Genomic DNA, 16,500 nt, shown 5'->3' with positions numbered 1-16,500 from the left:
GACTTGTGGAGGAATTATAGTCTCCATCATCCTTTCCTCACTGGGGCACTGCTCTAAAAATGAATAATGATGATCATCACACTTCTATTTACTTATAACTCAAAATAAATAAAAATTACAACTCGATACCTATGACAAAGTATGACTCTATATGAATGCCTCAGGCAATGTACCAGGATGTGCAATGATCTAGCATAACATGTATGAAAAATGATGAACGGTGGCTGAGCCACAAACACTATGCCAACTATATGATCATGCAAAGCAATATGGCAATGAATGCTCAAGTCATCAAACGGAAGCGGTGGAAGTTGCATGGCAATATATCTCGGAATGGCCATGGAAAAGCCATAATAGGTAGGTATGGTGGCTGTTTTGAGGAAGATATAATAAGGCTTATGTGTGATAGAGCATATCATATCACGGGGTTTGGATGCACCTGCGAAGTTTGCACTACGTCTCGAGGTGAGAAAGGGCAATGCACGGTACCGTAGAGGCTAGCAAATTGCGGAAAGGTAAGAGTGCGTATAATCCATGGACTCACATTAGTCATAAAGAACTCATAGACTTATTGCAAAAGTTTATTAGCCCTCGAGGCAAAGTACTACTATGCATGCCCCTAGGGGGATAGATTGGTAGGAAAAGACCATCACTCGTCCCCGACCGCCACTCATAAGGAAGACAATCAATAATAAATCATGCTCCAACATCATAGCATAATGAGAGACTATACGTCCATGCTTCGGTAATCACAAACCTTAACACCAATATTCTTACTAACAACAACCATTTACTAGTACCTCCCACATATTCCATCTCTATATCGCGAAACTATTGCAAGGAATCAAACATATCATATTCAGTGATCCATAAGTTTTATGTAGGATTTTATGACTAACCATGCAATTGACCAATTCCTTTTTGACTCTCTAAATAGATATAAGTGAAGCATGGGAGTTTAATTCTTTCTACAAAATACCATGCTCTAATAAATATAAGTGAAGCAAAAGAGCATTCTTCAAACAATGGTTTTCTATGTGAAGAGAAACAGGCAATCCAAACTTCAAATGATATAAGTGAAGCACATGAAGCATTCTATAAAGCCACACTCAAAAGATATAAGTGAAGTGCAATGAGCATTCTATAAATCAACCATGGACTATCTCATACCAGCATGGTGCATAAAAGAAAAATGAAAACTAAATGCAAAAGACGCTCCAAGATTTGCACATATCGCATGAACGAAACGAATCCGAAAACATACCGATACTTGTTGAAGAAAGATGGGATGCCTTCCGGGGCATCCCCAAGCTTAGACGCTTGAGTCTCCTTGATTATTTACTTGGGGTGCCTTGGGCAGCCCCAAGCTTGAGCTCTTCCCTCTCCTCCTTCTCCTCACATCGAGACCTCCTCGATCTTTGATCACTTCATCCACAGAAAATTCAACAGAAAGTTCGGTAAGATCCGTTAGTATAATAAAGCAAATCACTACTCTAAGTACTGTTGCAAACCAATTCATATTTTGTTTTTGCATTGTAGCTACTGTAATATAACTTTTCATGGCTTAATCTACTAATAGAATCAATAGTTTCATCAAAACAAGCAAAACAATGCATCAAAAACAGAATCTGTCTTAAACAGGACAGTCTGTAGTAATCTGAACATTCACCATACCTCTGGTACTCCAAAAATTCTGAAAAAATTAGGAAAAATAAAAAATTTGTATAGAAAGATAGTGCAAAATGTTTCTGAACTGTTTGACATTCTAGTAAAAAATGTAAAATCGCGCTCTACAGCCAAAGTTTCTGTTTTGCACCGCACAAACCAACAAGCAATATAAACATCCTAAAGGCAAACCTTGGCACATTATTTTTATGGGAAAATTGATTTTATACCCCTAGTTGTGTCACCCTTGGCAGGTTTGCCCCTAGTTTCCGAAAACCCTCGTTCTTGCCCAACTCACTTTGGTTTTCTATGCTTTTGCCCTTCCGGCACGGTTCCGTCCAGTCAGCGCCGTTTGACCGCTACCGGCGCTAGATTTTGGACATTTTTGCCCTGTGGCTGCTAACTTCAGTACCCCTTCGTCCTCAGCCAGCTCTCACGAAAAACAGAGGAAAGGAAGGCGCGGCCAGATTGGAGGGGGGACCGGGACGCAGGAGAAGGAGCCGGTGCGCATGGCGAGCTCGGGCTCATCCAGCTTCTCGCCGGTGACCGGAGAGGTAAGCAATGTGGTGGGGTCGTGCTTCTCCACCCTACCCGACATTTTGGGGTTCAAAGCTAGGGTTTGTGACATTTTGGGGGAAATTTGACTTTTTTTAGGTCGATGGGGTCAGGATTGTGCATCATTCATCAGAGTTTTATCTTCCCCACGAGTCTTATTTTGGCTTGGAGTTTCTGTCGAAGCATCGATGCCCCGGTCATGGCCTTGTTCCTGCCCGGCGTGTATCATGGGGTGGTGCAAGCAGTGGCCGCTGTTTTTTAGGTTGCCCATTGGATGTAAGTTCATGTCAAATTGATCCAGATTTGTTTTTTGCTCTCTAATTTTTACTTTTCTAATTATGACTCTTGATTTACAATTAGTTACCATATGAGTGTGACTGGGTGGTTTGGGTTGCCCCAGCTCCTCCATTGCGTGTTGGACTAGCTTTTGAAGACTTGCACACTGAGGTTGAAGGCAGTTGGATCAAGTGCACCATTTGAAGAAGGAAAACATTGAGCTGGCAAGGAAGAACAAGGCTTTGAAGAAGAAGCTTAGAGAGAGAGATGAGATGTTGCTGTTGTGGGCACTGTTGCTTGTGGGAATTAGTATGATAGTTGCACTACTATGGTAGTTGTCGAAGAAATTATGCAGTTGTTCGATGTCAGCTATAGTAGTTTGGTATTCCAAGATGTTGTTGTTGTCAAATGTGGTCTTAAACTTGTCAAATGTGGTTTGGTGAATGAATTTGATCTTGCCAACTCAATTTGATCGTAAACTTGTGAAATGACAGATGAATGACACAAGTTCAACAACAACTTGAGATCATACAACATTGTGCATCACATATGAATGACACAAGTTCAACAACAACTTGAGATCATACAACATTGTGCATCACATAGGAATGACACAAGTTCGACAACCTTAAGATTAGACCACATTGTGCATAACACTACCAAGTACATAACAACATCATAGCACACAGTAGACATAACAGGTGCATCTCAGAAGTTTAGCAACATCACACAGTACACATAACAGTAAATAAAAGGTGTAAACACACCATCTAGTTGATAACAACATCTAGAACTTCAGTTTTTTGCTCCTGGTGTTTCTGGCTGGGTTTGGAGCTTCCCTTGCCTTGCTTCTAGTGTTTCTGGCTGGGTTGGGGCCAGTTGGTGGAGCTTGGTTTTGTGCTGGTTCTTTTGATGCAGGAGGAACAACCTTGCTGTCAACACCGCTTCCAGTAGCTGAGAATGTAGTTGCTGGTTGTACATCTCCACCTCTCTTCTCTTTCACACACCTTGGAGAAGCTCCTCTATCTGCTGCTTTTTTATAGTTTTTCCTAGGGCTAAACAATTGCAAATATGTCACAAATTGTAATGTATGCATGAACAGAAATGGATGTGAGAGTTGCACATACCTTACTACACTTGCTTGTGTAGATGCTTCATGAGATGGTTCCCTTGGTGGTCGCATTTCATGCTGGACTACATCAGGTATTGGCTGATCCTCATCCTCATCCTCATCTTGCACTTCTGCTATTGCTGGCTCATCTGCTGTTGGATGATCATCTGCATTTTGTGCACCCCAATGCTCTTCTTCTCCAAAAGCTGGATCAACAGATCGTGTGCATCCCTTGGCTTGGTGTCCACATCTACCACACCTTTTGCACTTCTTCTTGCTTGGCCCAAGGCCCTTTCCTTCACTGCTTGCTCTAATCCTCTGTTTTCTTGGCCTGCCTGGTGCTTGCTTCTGAATAGGAGCACATAACTTGAATCCAGGATCTACAATGTCCCACTGCTGCTTGCCTTCCAAAGCTGGTAGGTTTTCAGCATAAGTGGCTCTGAACATCTCAACAGAGTAGTACTTATGTACATACTTATCAATTGCATTAGCATCACCCCTTAGAGAAGTGATGAAGAAAAGTGCATGAATGCATGGCTTACCAGTGACCCGCCATTGCCTGCAACTGCAAGTCCATTTCTCCAGGTCCACAGGATACCTCCATTCTCTCTTCTCTCTATCAGTTGCAGTTACCTCAGCCTCTGTTGGGCTTCTCCTAACAATGCTCATCTCCAAACCTTTAGTTTTCTCCATTAATGCCTTCATTACTGCTAGTCTGATGTTGTGCCCAATGAAATGGTCAATGAAAATTCTTTTTCTTAGGTCAAACTTCTCCATAATGTACTGCCTGATCTTGTCAAGCAGGTCAACTAGGTGTAGGCCCTTGTATTTCTTGATTCTAGAGTTGAATGATTCAGCTAGATTGTTATTTGCATAGTCAACCTTGCTCAACTCAATGAAATCAGCTCTAGCCCAGATTTTGGTGTGGTGCTCCTCAAGATACTCCTTCACTTTGAGCTTGCTTTTCAACTGGTTCAGATGATAATTGTGCTTTTTGATGCTGTAAGTTAGTGAGCAAGGCCACAGATTGTCATCATAAAATTTCCCTTTGAATTTCTTGCCAAAATTTTGAGACAAATGTCTCATGCACTCTCTGTGCTCAACTCCAGGATAAAAATCATCAACAACACTCTCCAGTCCTTTGCAAGCATCAGTATGGATAACTAATCCTTCAGGATGTCCTATAACTTTCTTCAAATTATTGAAAAACCATGTCCAACTCTCAGCGGACTCCACTTCAAGAACACCATATGCAACAGGAAATAACCAATTGTGTGCATCTAGGGCACATGCTACTACAAGTTGGCCCCTAAACCTACCATGCAATGCAGTTGCATCTACAACCAAGTATGGCCTGCACCCCTCTAGAAACCCCTTCTGACAAGCTTTGAAACAGACAAAAACCCTTCTAAAACACTCTTTGTAGAATTTCTTTCCTTTTAACTTGTACTCCACTGTGTGATGGTCAATGTCAACAACACTGCCTGGTGATGCCCTCTCTACTTCTGCTTTGAAAGCAAAAAGTAACTGAAAACTGTCACTGTACTTACCATATATCTGGTCAAGTGCCATTTCCTTACCATAGTAGCATCTGCTGTAAGGCACCTCAAGACCATACTTCTCTAACAACCTACCATGAATTTCCTTTGTGCCAATCCCTGAATTTTTTCTGATCCAAGCCATAGAAGCATCTGCAATCCACCTTCTTTTTGTAGCTCTCAATCTCTGAGATCTGTTCACACTAGGACATGTGTGAGGGTGGGGGTTCACTTTGATCTGAAAATAAAACAAGGAAACAAATGGTCTATCAGTACAACACTAGTAAAACAAAAAGTCACAATTTTAAAACAAACAGTAGTAAACTAAATAGTTAGTACCTGAAACAAAGTGCTCCTCCTCATCACAGATGCATGCAGCCTCCACTTACACCTGTCATAGGCACATTTAACAGTGAACCTACTGTGGTCACTCTTCAGTGTGATGTACTCAGTTTCAGACTTGATTGAGAATGTTCCAACTGCATTTCTGCAATCAACTGCCCCAGGAAAGACCACACCTTCCTCAATGCTTGGGTTATCTCTATCATACATCATGACAGGTCTATCCTCATCTGCATCCTCAAAAGCTCCCATGTCATGATCCTCTTGCCTTTCATCTTCATCAGTATCTGAAAATTCTGCAGGTATGTAGTCTTCATTTGCTGCATGTTCCTGATTATTTTGTTGTACATAACCTGGATAAAGCTTCTCATCCTCATCATCAGACAAAATAGGTGCATCAGGCAGTGTTTCCTCCACAACTGGATCAGGTTGATCTTCTTGTTTCTCAGTGACAGTTGGAGTAGTTGGGGTGGTACTAGCACTTGCTGCACTAGTGCCAGGAGCACTAGGAGTACTGCTAGCTCCTGGCCTAGATGCACATGGTCTACCCCTTCTTCTACCTCTGGTCCCTCCAGCAGTTGTCCTAGATGCAGGTGTTTTCTCACACCTTTCTCCTCTCTTTCTCTGAATTACTGTAATTTCCAAATTGCATGACCTTGTCTCTGCATTTCTTGCAAACATCAAACCTAACTCATCATCACACTGTAAAGGGTTCCAACTCTCATGTGAACTGTCCCAATATCTTATTTCAACAGCATCAAACAATCCCCATGGATACTTTGCACAAATATTAGCCCTAAAATCATTAAATGAACTACTACTGCTGTCCACAACTAATGGAAATGTGAACCTGCTTTCTTTTCCTCTGGTACCAGCAGAAACTATGACTGTGGTCTCCATTCTAACAGACAGAAAGAATGCAACAGCTGGATCCATCCTACAATAATGAACACAACATCTACCATTACTAAATCTTCTCTGAATTAAGCCTACGATACTAAGGAAAAGCATATCTGAGACTTACCCCATCGGGATCTCCCATGCAGATGTGGTGCCCTTGCCCTTGTCGCCCTGACTGCTACCACAGCCGCCTTCCACGCTCCCCCTAACCGATGGCGAGCTTTTGTCGCCGTCGACGACGCCACCGCCACCGTGGCCGTGCGCGCAGCCATCGCCCTCCCGCACCGATGTGATTCCCTTCTTGTGGCGGCGGCCGCCGCCTAGGGTTTCTCCATTCTCCCCCATCGCCTAGAAATGGATGTGCTGGTGCTGCAGGTGACGTTCTGGGGGTGGTGCCCCTAGGGTTTCTGGATCTGGTGTTGAGGCGCCGACGAACTAGGGTTTGGACAGGGAGAGAGAGAGAGTGACGGGAGGAATGGGGAACGAAAGAGTGAGGGGGGGGGAGGACAAGCGAGTGAGCACGGGGGGCAAGCCGTGTCCAAAATCTAGCGCCGGTAGCGGTCAAACGGCGCTGAGTGGACGGAACCGTGACGGGAGGGCAAAAGCACAAAGAAACCAAAGTGAGTTGGGCAAGAACGAGGGTTTTCGGAAACTAGGGGCAAACCTGCCGAGGGGGACACAACTAAGGGCACCAAATTAATTATCCCTATTTTTATAATACAATGGAATTTTACAAGGGGATAATTATTTTTGTTCAAAAGTTTCTGCAATTCAAGATTCACAAAGTTTCCATGGGCATGAACAAAGTTCATGGCATGCTCCCGCTTCCACGGTGCTCGTCTATCTCACTTTCACTTTTCTTTTTGTGAAGTCTTTAAGTTCCCCTCTATATTTTTTTGTTTTTAAACTTTATAAAAGCACTCAACAGAAATAAATGACTCTCTAAAACTTCCGGGTTGTCTCCCTGGCAGCGCTTTCTTTAAAGCCATTAAGCTAGGCATAAAGTGCTCAAGTAATGGATCCACCCGGATCCCAAGGTATATCAAAGCCAATTTGAATCAACAATGATTTAGCATTTAGTAGTGAGCACAAAGCAACATATATCAAGCAATGACGAAGTCTAACTCTTCCTATGCATCGGCATGTCATACAAGAACAATTCATGCACATCAAGTAAAGGCCAATACATAGCATAAGCAGTTTCTTGCAATTTTTTCGTGTTGGAAACATAAAGAGGCTGAGATGTAGTTCCTCTCTTATAATAATTGCAAGTAGGAGCAGCAAGCACATGCATAATATATTCATCAAAACCATCATGTGCAATGGTAAAAGGCAACCCATTAATATAATCCTTAACAAGAGCAAACTTCTCCGATATAGTGTAGTTGGGAGAATTCAAAAAGATAATAGGACTATCATGTGTGGGTGCAATAGCAACAATGTCATTCTTAACATAAGGGACTATAGCAAGTTCATCTTCATAAGCATCATTCATATTGGCATCTTGGCCACAAGCATAGCAAGCATCATCAAAAAGGTATATTTCAAATGAATCAATGGGATCATAGCAATTATCATAGCATTCATCCTTCGGTATGCATGAAGGGAAATTAAATAATCTATGAGTTGAAGAGTTACTCTCATTAGAAGGTTGGCACGGGTAGCTAATCCGATCTTCGTCCTTTTGTTCTTCGCTCTCCTCATCATATTTTTCATCCAATGAGCTCACAGTTTCATCAATTCCTTCTTGCATAGACTCCTACAAAATATTAGTCTCTTCTTGGACAGCGGAGACTTTCTTAATAAATTCATCAATATTGGAATTGAATTTATAATTACCATAGCAATATTTAAGGATGGCAAAATTTTCAGGTCTATAAACATCATCATTAAAAGCTTCTTACTTTTCAAACAAAGATTCAATTTTATAAGCACCATTAAAAGCAACAAATTCTTCTATTCGTTCCACATCATAGTAATCATATATACCTCTAGCATAAGAAGCCAAGGTTTCATTATCATTAAATTCACATGAAAAGGGAAGATGTGGAGCATTCATCCTAGAGCAACAAGTAAAATCATATCTCAAGTATTCACGTTGATCCTACTCCCATTATATAGTTGAATGGGGTTTTCTCAGGATTATCAAAGTAGTGCATAATATCTTTTACATAACGAGCGTCGAGGGTTTTAGGAGGTTCCCCATATCCATGAGTAGCAAGTACCATTAATTTTTTTGGTGTTTCATGTTCCATATGCATAACTAGAGATAGAGAACAACTTATAACAGAGAATAAAAACCACTTAGTGATAAATCAAACAAGCACACACGAGAATATTCACCCAGCCATTGCTCCCGGGCAACAGCGCCAGAAAAAGGTCTTGATAACCCACAAGTATAGGGGATCAATTGTAGCCTCTTTCGATAAGTAAGAGTGTCGAACCCAACAAGGAGCTAAAGGTAGAACAAATATCCCCTCAAGTTCTATCGACCACCGATACAAATCTACGCACACTTGATGTTTGCTTTACCGGAAACAAGTATGAAACTATTTGGCAAGAATAAATCTACTTGACATTCCCCATCTTTGATGGTCATGATTATCCCAAGTGGAAGGCCATGATGAGGAAGCGTCTCATGGCTATGAACAGCAAGCTGTGGACCGTCACTGAGATTGGTGTTACCGATCTTTGCAAGATGGCGGAGGCTGATGATATTCGTAAGTACACTCGACTTGACATCATGGCGAAGGACATCATCTGCTCCTGCTTATCCCGAAATCAGTTTAGGAACATTATGCATCTTTGCAATGCGAAGCTTATCTGGGACCGACTCTCTGACGTCTATGAAGGTCATCGAACTTGTCATGATCCCTAGTTTGAGGATTTCAAGGAATCATTCAAAATGATGACTTTCGATCCTGAACCATCTTCTTCTACACCATGCCTCATGGCAAAAGGTGCCAAGGTAACCGAATGTTTCTCATCTGAGTCTAGTGATGAGTTTGGACCCAGCTATACCAAGCTTGCTTCTATTGCCACTAAACAACAAAAAACTTTGGAAAAGGTTCAAAGCATGCTAGATGAAAGCGATGATATGTTGGGTGAAGAAATGGATCGAACTCAAACTCTGACTGATAATCTTCAGAGACTTCAGTCTAAATTTGATAACCTTCAGAGTAATCATAACACTCTCTTAGCCGATCATGAGAAGCTTTCTTATGAATTTCTTCAGAGAAAGCAAGATCTTGAGAAGCTAAGGGTGAGTTATGAAGATCTTCAGAAGGAACGTGACTCATTGCTTTCTCAATAGATCAGTTCCGCTCAGGATGAATTCATTCCACCATGTTTGAAATGCATTGAACGTGAATCTACTAATTCTTCACCTGAAAGTTCAAATGCTTCTATTGCTGCAAATTCTTCAACTGCCTCTGTGGTCACAAATTCCTCATCTTAGGATACCACAAGTATCATTGACAATGCAGGGTTGAAGGAATTGTATGTGATGGGCATGTACAAAAGCCTCAAAGGGCATCAGGCTCTTTGTGATGTGCTTAAAAAGCAGATCCTCAACAGGAACCCTAGGAAAGAGGGTATTGCCTTTGAGAGGAAACTCAATGCTGATGGGACCTATTGGAAACCTGAGCAGTACCCCAAAACCTCATGGGTTGCTGCGAAAGCACCTCCTGTAGATCCATCTACTCTATCCGGCTTTACATGTGAATCTTTATATTCTTCTGATGGGTCATTTGACTCCAACTATAAACTGTTCAAAAATCAGAATGGTGAAGTATTTGCTAGATATGTTGGCACTAACTGCAGGAATGGTCCCCCATGAAGAAAATCTGGGTTCCCAAAAGGTGCCTTGAAAGTCTTCAGGTGAATTTCATCATGACACCACCTGTGAAGAATAGGAACCCCGGATCAAATTCTTTATATGGACCAAAGTCTTCATATGGATCCAAGTCCTCATATGGACCAAATTCCTCACGTGGATCAAATTCCTCATATGGATCCAAATCCTCATATGAACATCATCATGCTAATACTTCTGTTTCGCAGGGAAAGCCCAAGGGCTATGAATATGTGCATCATTCTTCAAATAATTATGTTCATAAGTCCTCTAAGAATTTCTCTGCTTATTCATATGCTTAATTACTCTAACCCCTCTTCTGTGAAACATAGTGGACTGGCTTCTATGCCACCTTTTTCTGATGGATCTTGCAGAATGATGAACTCTTTGCCACCCCTCCAGATGTGGGTGGTGAAGAAAAAGAACTAATCTCTTATGCAGGGTCAGGTCTCCAGACGAACTTAATCGTCTGAAGAATTTGCTGGAGACCTGAATATGCTTGAAAGGACGCAAGCTAATCATGAAGAAATGAATATTCATTTCTCAAGCCCTTATACTGCTATATCTGTTGTACTGCTTGATGAAATTCAATCTGATGAATTTGATGGCATATTCTTCACTCATGAAGTATGTGAGTTTGTAAGTTGCACTAATTCATCTGCAGGATGATCAACCCAAAGCTACAGAGTGGGTCCTCGACAGTGGATGTACAAATCACATGACCGGTGACAGGAACTTATTGATGGACACTGCTTTATCTCCATCACATCTGAAGCATATCACCTACGCTGACAAAGGCAAAAGCAATGTATTGGGTCTAGGTAGGCTTGCGATCTCAAAGGATCGACACATGGACAAAGTCATGCTTGTCGAGTCCTTAGGATACAACCTCACGTCTGTCTCAATGCTTTGTGATCTTGATATGGTTGTTGTCTTTGGCAAGTATCGTTGTGTTGTGATCATGGAATCTGACCATTCCAAAGTCTCCGAAGACTTTAGGAGAGGAGAATTGTATATTGTTGATTTTTCTACAGGACCACAACCTGCCACATGTCTACTTGCAAAAGCTTCAGAAGGCTGGTTATGGCATCGACGACTAGGTCATGTTGGCATGAGGAACTTGAACACACGCGCGAAGAAGAAGCACATCATTGGCATCGAGGGTGTCAAATTCCTCAAGGACCATCTGTGTGGAGCTTGTGAAGCTGGAAACATGACCAAGTCCAAGCATCCCTCAAAGACTATCATGACTACCACTCGTCCATTTGAATTGCTTCACATGGATTTCTTCGGCCCTACTCACTATGCCACATTCACCAATGCTGCATCTTGATAACCCACAAGTATAGGGGATCAATTGTAGCCTCTTTCGATAAGTAAGAGTGTCGAACCCAACGAGGAGATAAAGGTAGAACAAATATTCCCTCAAGTTCTATCGACCACCGATACAACTCTACGCACACTTGATGTTTGATTTACCGGAAACAAGTATCAAACTATTTGGCAAGAATAAATCTATGAGTACTTTGCGGGAATAAAACTACGAATAAATTGCAAGGTAATAAAAGTGGATAGCTTTTGTCAACAAGAAAGTCATTTGTCCCTAGGCAGTTGATAACAAGTACCGGTAATCATTCTTGCAATTTTATATGAGGGAGAGGCATGAGCTAACATACTTTCTCTACTTGGATCATATGCACTTATGATTGGAACTCTAGCAAGCATCCGCAACTACTAAAGAGCATTAAGGTCGTGAAACCCAACCATGGCATTATTTATCAAGTCCTCTTTACTCCCATACGTCATACCCCAGTTACTCGGGTTTAAGTTTCTGTCACCCTTGCAACCAACCGTAAGCGAACCATGAACATATTGCAACACCCTACAGTGGGGGCCCCTCAAGTTTGCACGAGACTGAGGGCACCGTAGGACAGCACCATAAATAAAATATACAATCATACCAACCAAGATCATGATTAACCCATAGGACAAAACTGATCTACTCAAACATCATAGGATAATCATAGATCATTGGGGAAATAATATATGGAGTTGATCACCATGTTTAAGTAGAGATTACAGCGGGGGGAAGAGGTGTTACATCGCTGCATAGAGGGGGAGAGAGTTGGTGTTGATGGTAGCAAGATTGTTGGTGTAGATCGCCGTCACGATCCTAGCCCCGGCGGCACCCCAATGCCACCGGGAGAGAGGGGGAGAGAGCCCCCTCCTTCTTCTTCTTCCTTGGCCTCCCCCCTAGATGGGAGGAGATTTCCCCCTCTGGTCCTTGGTCTCCATGGTGGCGGAGGGGCGGGAGCCCCTCCGAGATTGGATCACCCTCTCTGTTCTCTTCTGTTTCACGTTCCCCAGATCTGGGCGAAAACCTTTTCTTATATTCCGGGAGATGCGTAACTCTGATTGCGCTGAGATTTTAACACGATTTTTTTCGGATTTAAGCTTCCTTGCACCCGAATTAGAGTTCCAACTGACGTACGAGGTGAGAAAAACCCACCACGGCACGCCTGGCTCCTCTGGCGTGCCCTGGTGGGTTGTGCCCACCACGAGCCTCCGTTTGTGGTGATTCCAACTCCCAAAAATCACATATATTCCAAAATAATTATCCGTGAAATTTTATTGCATTTGGACTTCGTTTTATATGGATACTCTGCGATACAAAAAACATGCAGAAAATAGGAACTGGCACTGGGCACTGGATCAATAGGTTAGTCCAATAAATCATATAAAAAGTTGCCAAAAATATGTGAAAGTTTTATAATATTGGCATGAAACAATCAAAAATTATAGATACGACGGAGACGTATCACATCTTTATATGGTTTGTTATTGTTGATGACTATTCTCGTTACACATGGGTGCATATCATCACTTACAAATGTGAAGTACAGGAAGGCTTCAAACGATTTTCCTCAAGGGCTTCAACAAACTTTGGTGTGAAGATCAAGCACATTAGGAGTGATAATGGGACCGAGTTCAAGAATACTGGTCTTGATGAACTTGGTATTACTCACGAGTTATCTGCTCCTTATACTCCTCAGCAAAATGGCGTCGTGGAGCGCAAGAACATGACTCTTGTTGAGATGGCTCGCACTATGCTTGATGAATACAAGACACCTCCTCGCTTCTGGCCTGAGGCAATTGATACTGCGTGCCACATCATCAACAGGGTATATCTTCACAAATTCTTCAAAAATACATAATATGAACTCCTCACTGACAAGAAACCAATGTGAGTTATTTCAAAGTCTTCGGTGCTCAATGTTGGGTTAGAGATCCTCATCACAATTCTAAATTTGCACCGTAAGCACATGAAGGTTTTATGCTTTGTTACGGAAAGGACTCGCACACCTACAGAGTCTTCAACACCTTTCACCACAAGGTTGTTGAAACTGTAGATGTGCGGTTCGATGAAACTAATTGCTCGCAAAGAGAGCAGCTACCTCATGTGCTAGATTAAATGTCACCTGAGGAATCAATCAAGTTCAAGGCTACTGAGGATGTCATACCTACCGAAGAATCTACTGACGAAGTCATTCCAGATCGTGAAGAACATCATGCTGCTGCACCTGAGAAAAATGGCTTTGAAGAAAATGCTAAGCCCACTCAACGTCGTCAACCCGCTCATCCTCGCGTCGCAATTGAAGTGCAGATCGAGAAAATCATCGACGACATCAACGCACCAGGTCCTCTCACACGCTCAAGGTCTTCACATTTGTCTAACTTTTGTGGGCACTTTGCTTTTGTCTCTATCACAGAGACCACCAAAGTAGATGACGTATTTCTGGATCCTAAGTGGATTCAAGCGATGCAAGAGGAATTATATCAATTCGAGCTCAACAATGTCTGGGAACTTGTCTAGTGACCAGACCTCGCAAGCACAATATCATCGGTACCAAATGGATCTACCGCAACAAGCAAGATGAAAATGGCCTTGTGGTGAGGAATAAAGCTCATCTTGTAGCCTTGGGCTACACATAGGCTGAAGGAATTGATTTTGATGAAACTTTTGCACGTGTTGCTAGACTTGAGGCTATTCACATATTGCTTGCTTATGCTAACCATCAAAATATCATCTTATATAAAATGGATGTGAAAAGTGCATTCGTCAATGGTAAGTTTGAGGAAGAAGTATATGTTGCTCAACCCCCAGATTTTGAAGATCCTAAGCATCCTGACAAAGTCTTCAGACTCAATAAGGCCCTCTATGGCCTCAAGCAGGCCCCTCGGGCGTGGTATGATACTTTGAAGGAATTGCTCATGAAGAAAGGCTTCAAACCCGGTTCATTTGACCCAACTCTTTTCACCAAAACCTATGATGATGAATTATTCATGTGCCAAATACATGTTGATGATATTATCTTTGGTTGTACTAACCAACTTTACAGTGATGAATTTGCCTATATGATGAGTGAGGAATATCAAATGTCTATGATGGGAGAACTAAAATTCTTCTTAGGTCTTCAAATTCGTCAACAGCGCAACAACATCTTCATATCTCAAGAGAAATACCTCAAGGATGTGTTGAGAAAATTCGGCATGCAAGATTGCAAAGGCGTCAAAATCCCTATGCCCACAAATGGCCATCTATGCACTGATGAAAATGGTATAGACTTTGATCAAAAGGTATACCGCTCCATGATTGGCTCTTTATTGTATCTATGTGCATCTAGGCCAGATATTATGCATAGTGTTTGCATGTGTGCCCGTTTTCAACCTACACCGAAGGAATCACACCATAAGGCTGTGAAGCATATTCTTCGATATCTAGCTCACACACCAACAATATGATGGACCACAAGTCAACATCAGGCACATGCCATTTCCTCGTACGATCCTTGGTATGTTGGTCCTCGAAGAAGCAGAACTGCGTATTACTCTCTACTGCTGAAGCTGAGTACATTGCTGCTGGTTTATGTTGTGCTCAATTGCTATGGATGAAGCAAACCCTCAAGGACTACGGCATCAATGTGAAGAATGTGCTACTCTTCTGTGACAATGAGAGTGCTATCAAGATTGCTCATAACCCAGTTCAGCACTCGAAGACAAAGCACATCCAGATTCATCATCATTTTCTTCGAGATCATGTGTTGAAGGGCGGCATCTCTATTGAGCACGTGAAGACTAAAGAACAGCTAGCTGATATCTTCACGAAGCCCTTGGATGAGAAGAGATTTAGCAAGTTGCGGTGTGAGCTAAATATCTTAGAATCTTTGAATGTTGTTTGAAAAAGGACACGCGTCCTAACACTTATACAAAATTGATGACTTAGATGTGCAACACACGAAGTAACTTTTTCTTCAATCAATGAAGACTAACCCTCTAAGAGTGAAGAAATTAACGAAGAATTTGATTCTCAGAGCCCTACAACAATTGTACGCGGCGTCTGAAATCATCATTCTTATACGGTGGGTCACGCCACCAACAAAAGTTGAAAATCTTCAATTTGAGTTTTTCTCCAGTTTTTTGAAATTCCTGAGTTGTTCAAATTCTTCAACTTTGCAAGTCTTCACTCTTTCCGACTGTGTTCTTCATTGATTATATATATATGTATATATAGTGATGCTATTCATCACCCAGGGTGCAGAATAAATTATTCTTCACCCGAGGTAATCTTACGATCACTTCATAATTAAATTACATTTAGAATTCAAATAGTTACATTCCTATTGATTCACTACGTAAAATTTGGTATAAGAAAATAAAAATATAGGTCATAAGAGAAGAAAATTTGGAGTTTATGTATATTAACACTGTGTTTTTACGTTTGTAATTTTACATAACATAAAATATTTTTTACGGTGATGATATATTTTCTTACGGTCTCTTTTTACGTCAGAAATAAGACAAAACTGACGGAACGTAAAATTACAGTGCATTGGTGGTAAAATAGAGGGGGTGAATAATAACTATTCCTCACCCAGGGTGACGAATAGTCAATCCCATATATAGTGATGCTATTCATATATATATATATATATTTGAGTTTTCACTCCTCTACAACATTCACTTATTGCTAACTCTTCAAGTTGCCTTTTTGCTTAAGCGAATGTGATCGGACTCGTCCCCCTCTATGCTAAACTCAACCCAGTCTGTTCACAAATTCTTCATGTGCGTTCTATTTTAAACCCGTTCAAAATCTTCACTGTGTCCTTGTCAGCTGAAGAATTTGCTAACGAAAAATTAAAATATTCTTATCTAAATTTTCGGCTTTTGCCGCTCAAACCGTTCCGTATCCCACGATAATA

The sequence above is a fragment of the Triticum aestivum genome, chromosome 4D (assembly GCF_018294505.1).
Source record: "Triticum aestivum cultivar Chinese Spring chromosome 4D, IWGSC CS RefSeq v2.1, whole genome shotgun sequence".
NCBI classification, from domain to species: Eukaryota; Viridiplantae; Streptophyta; class Magnoliopsida; order Poales; family Poaceae; genus Triticum; species Triticum aestivum.
This window is presented reverse-complemented; position numbering follows the sequence as displayed.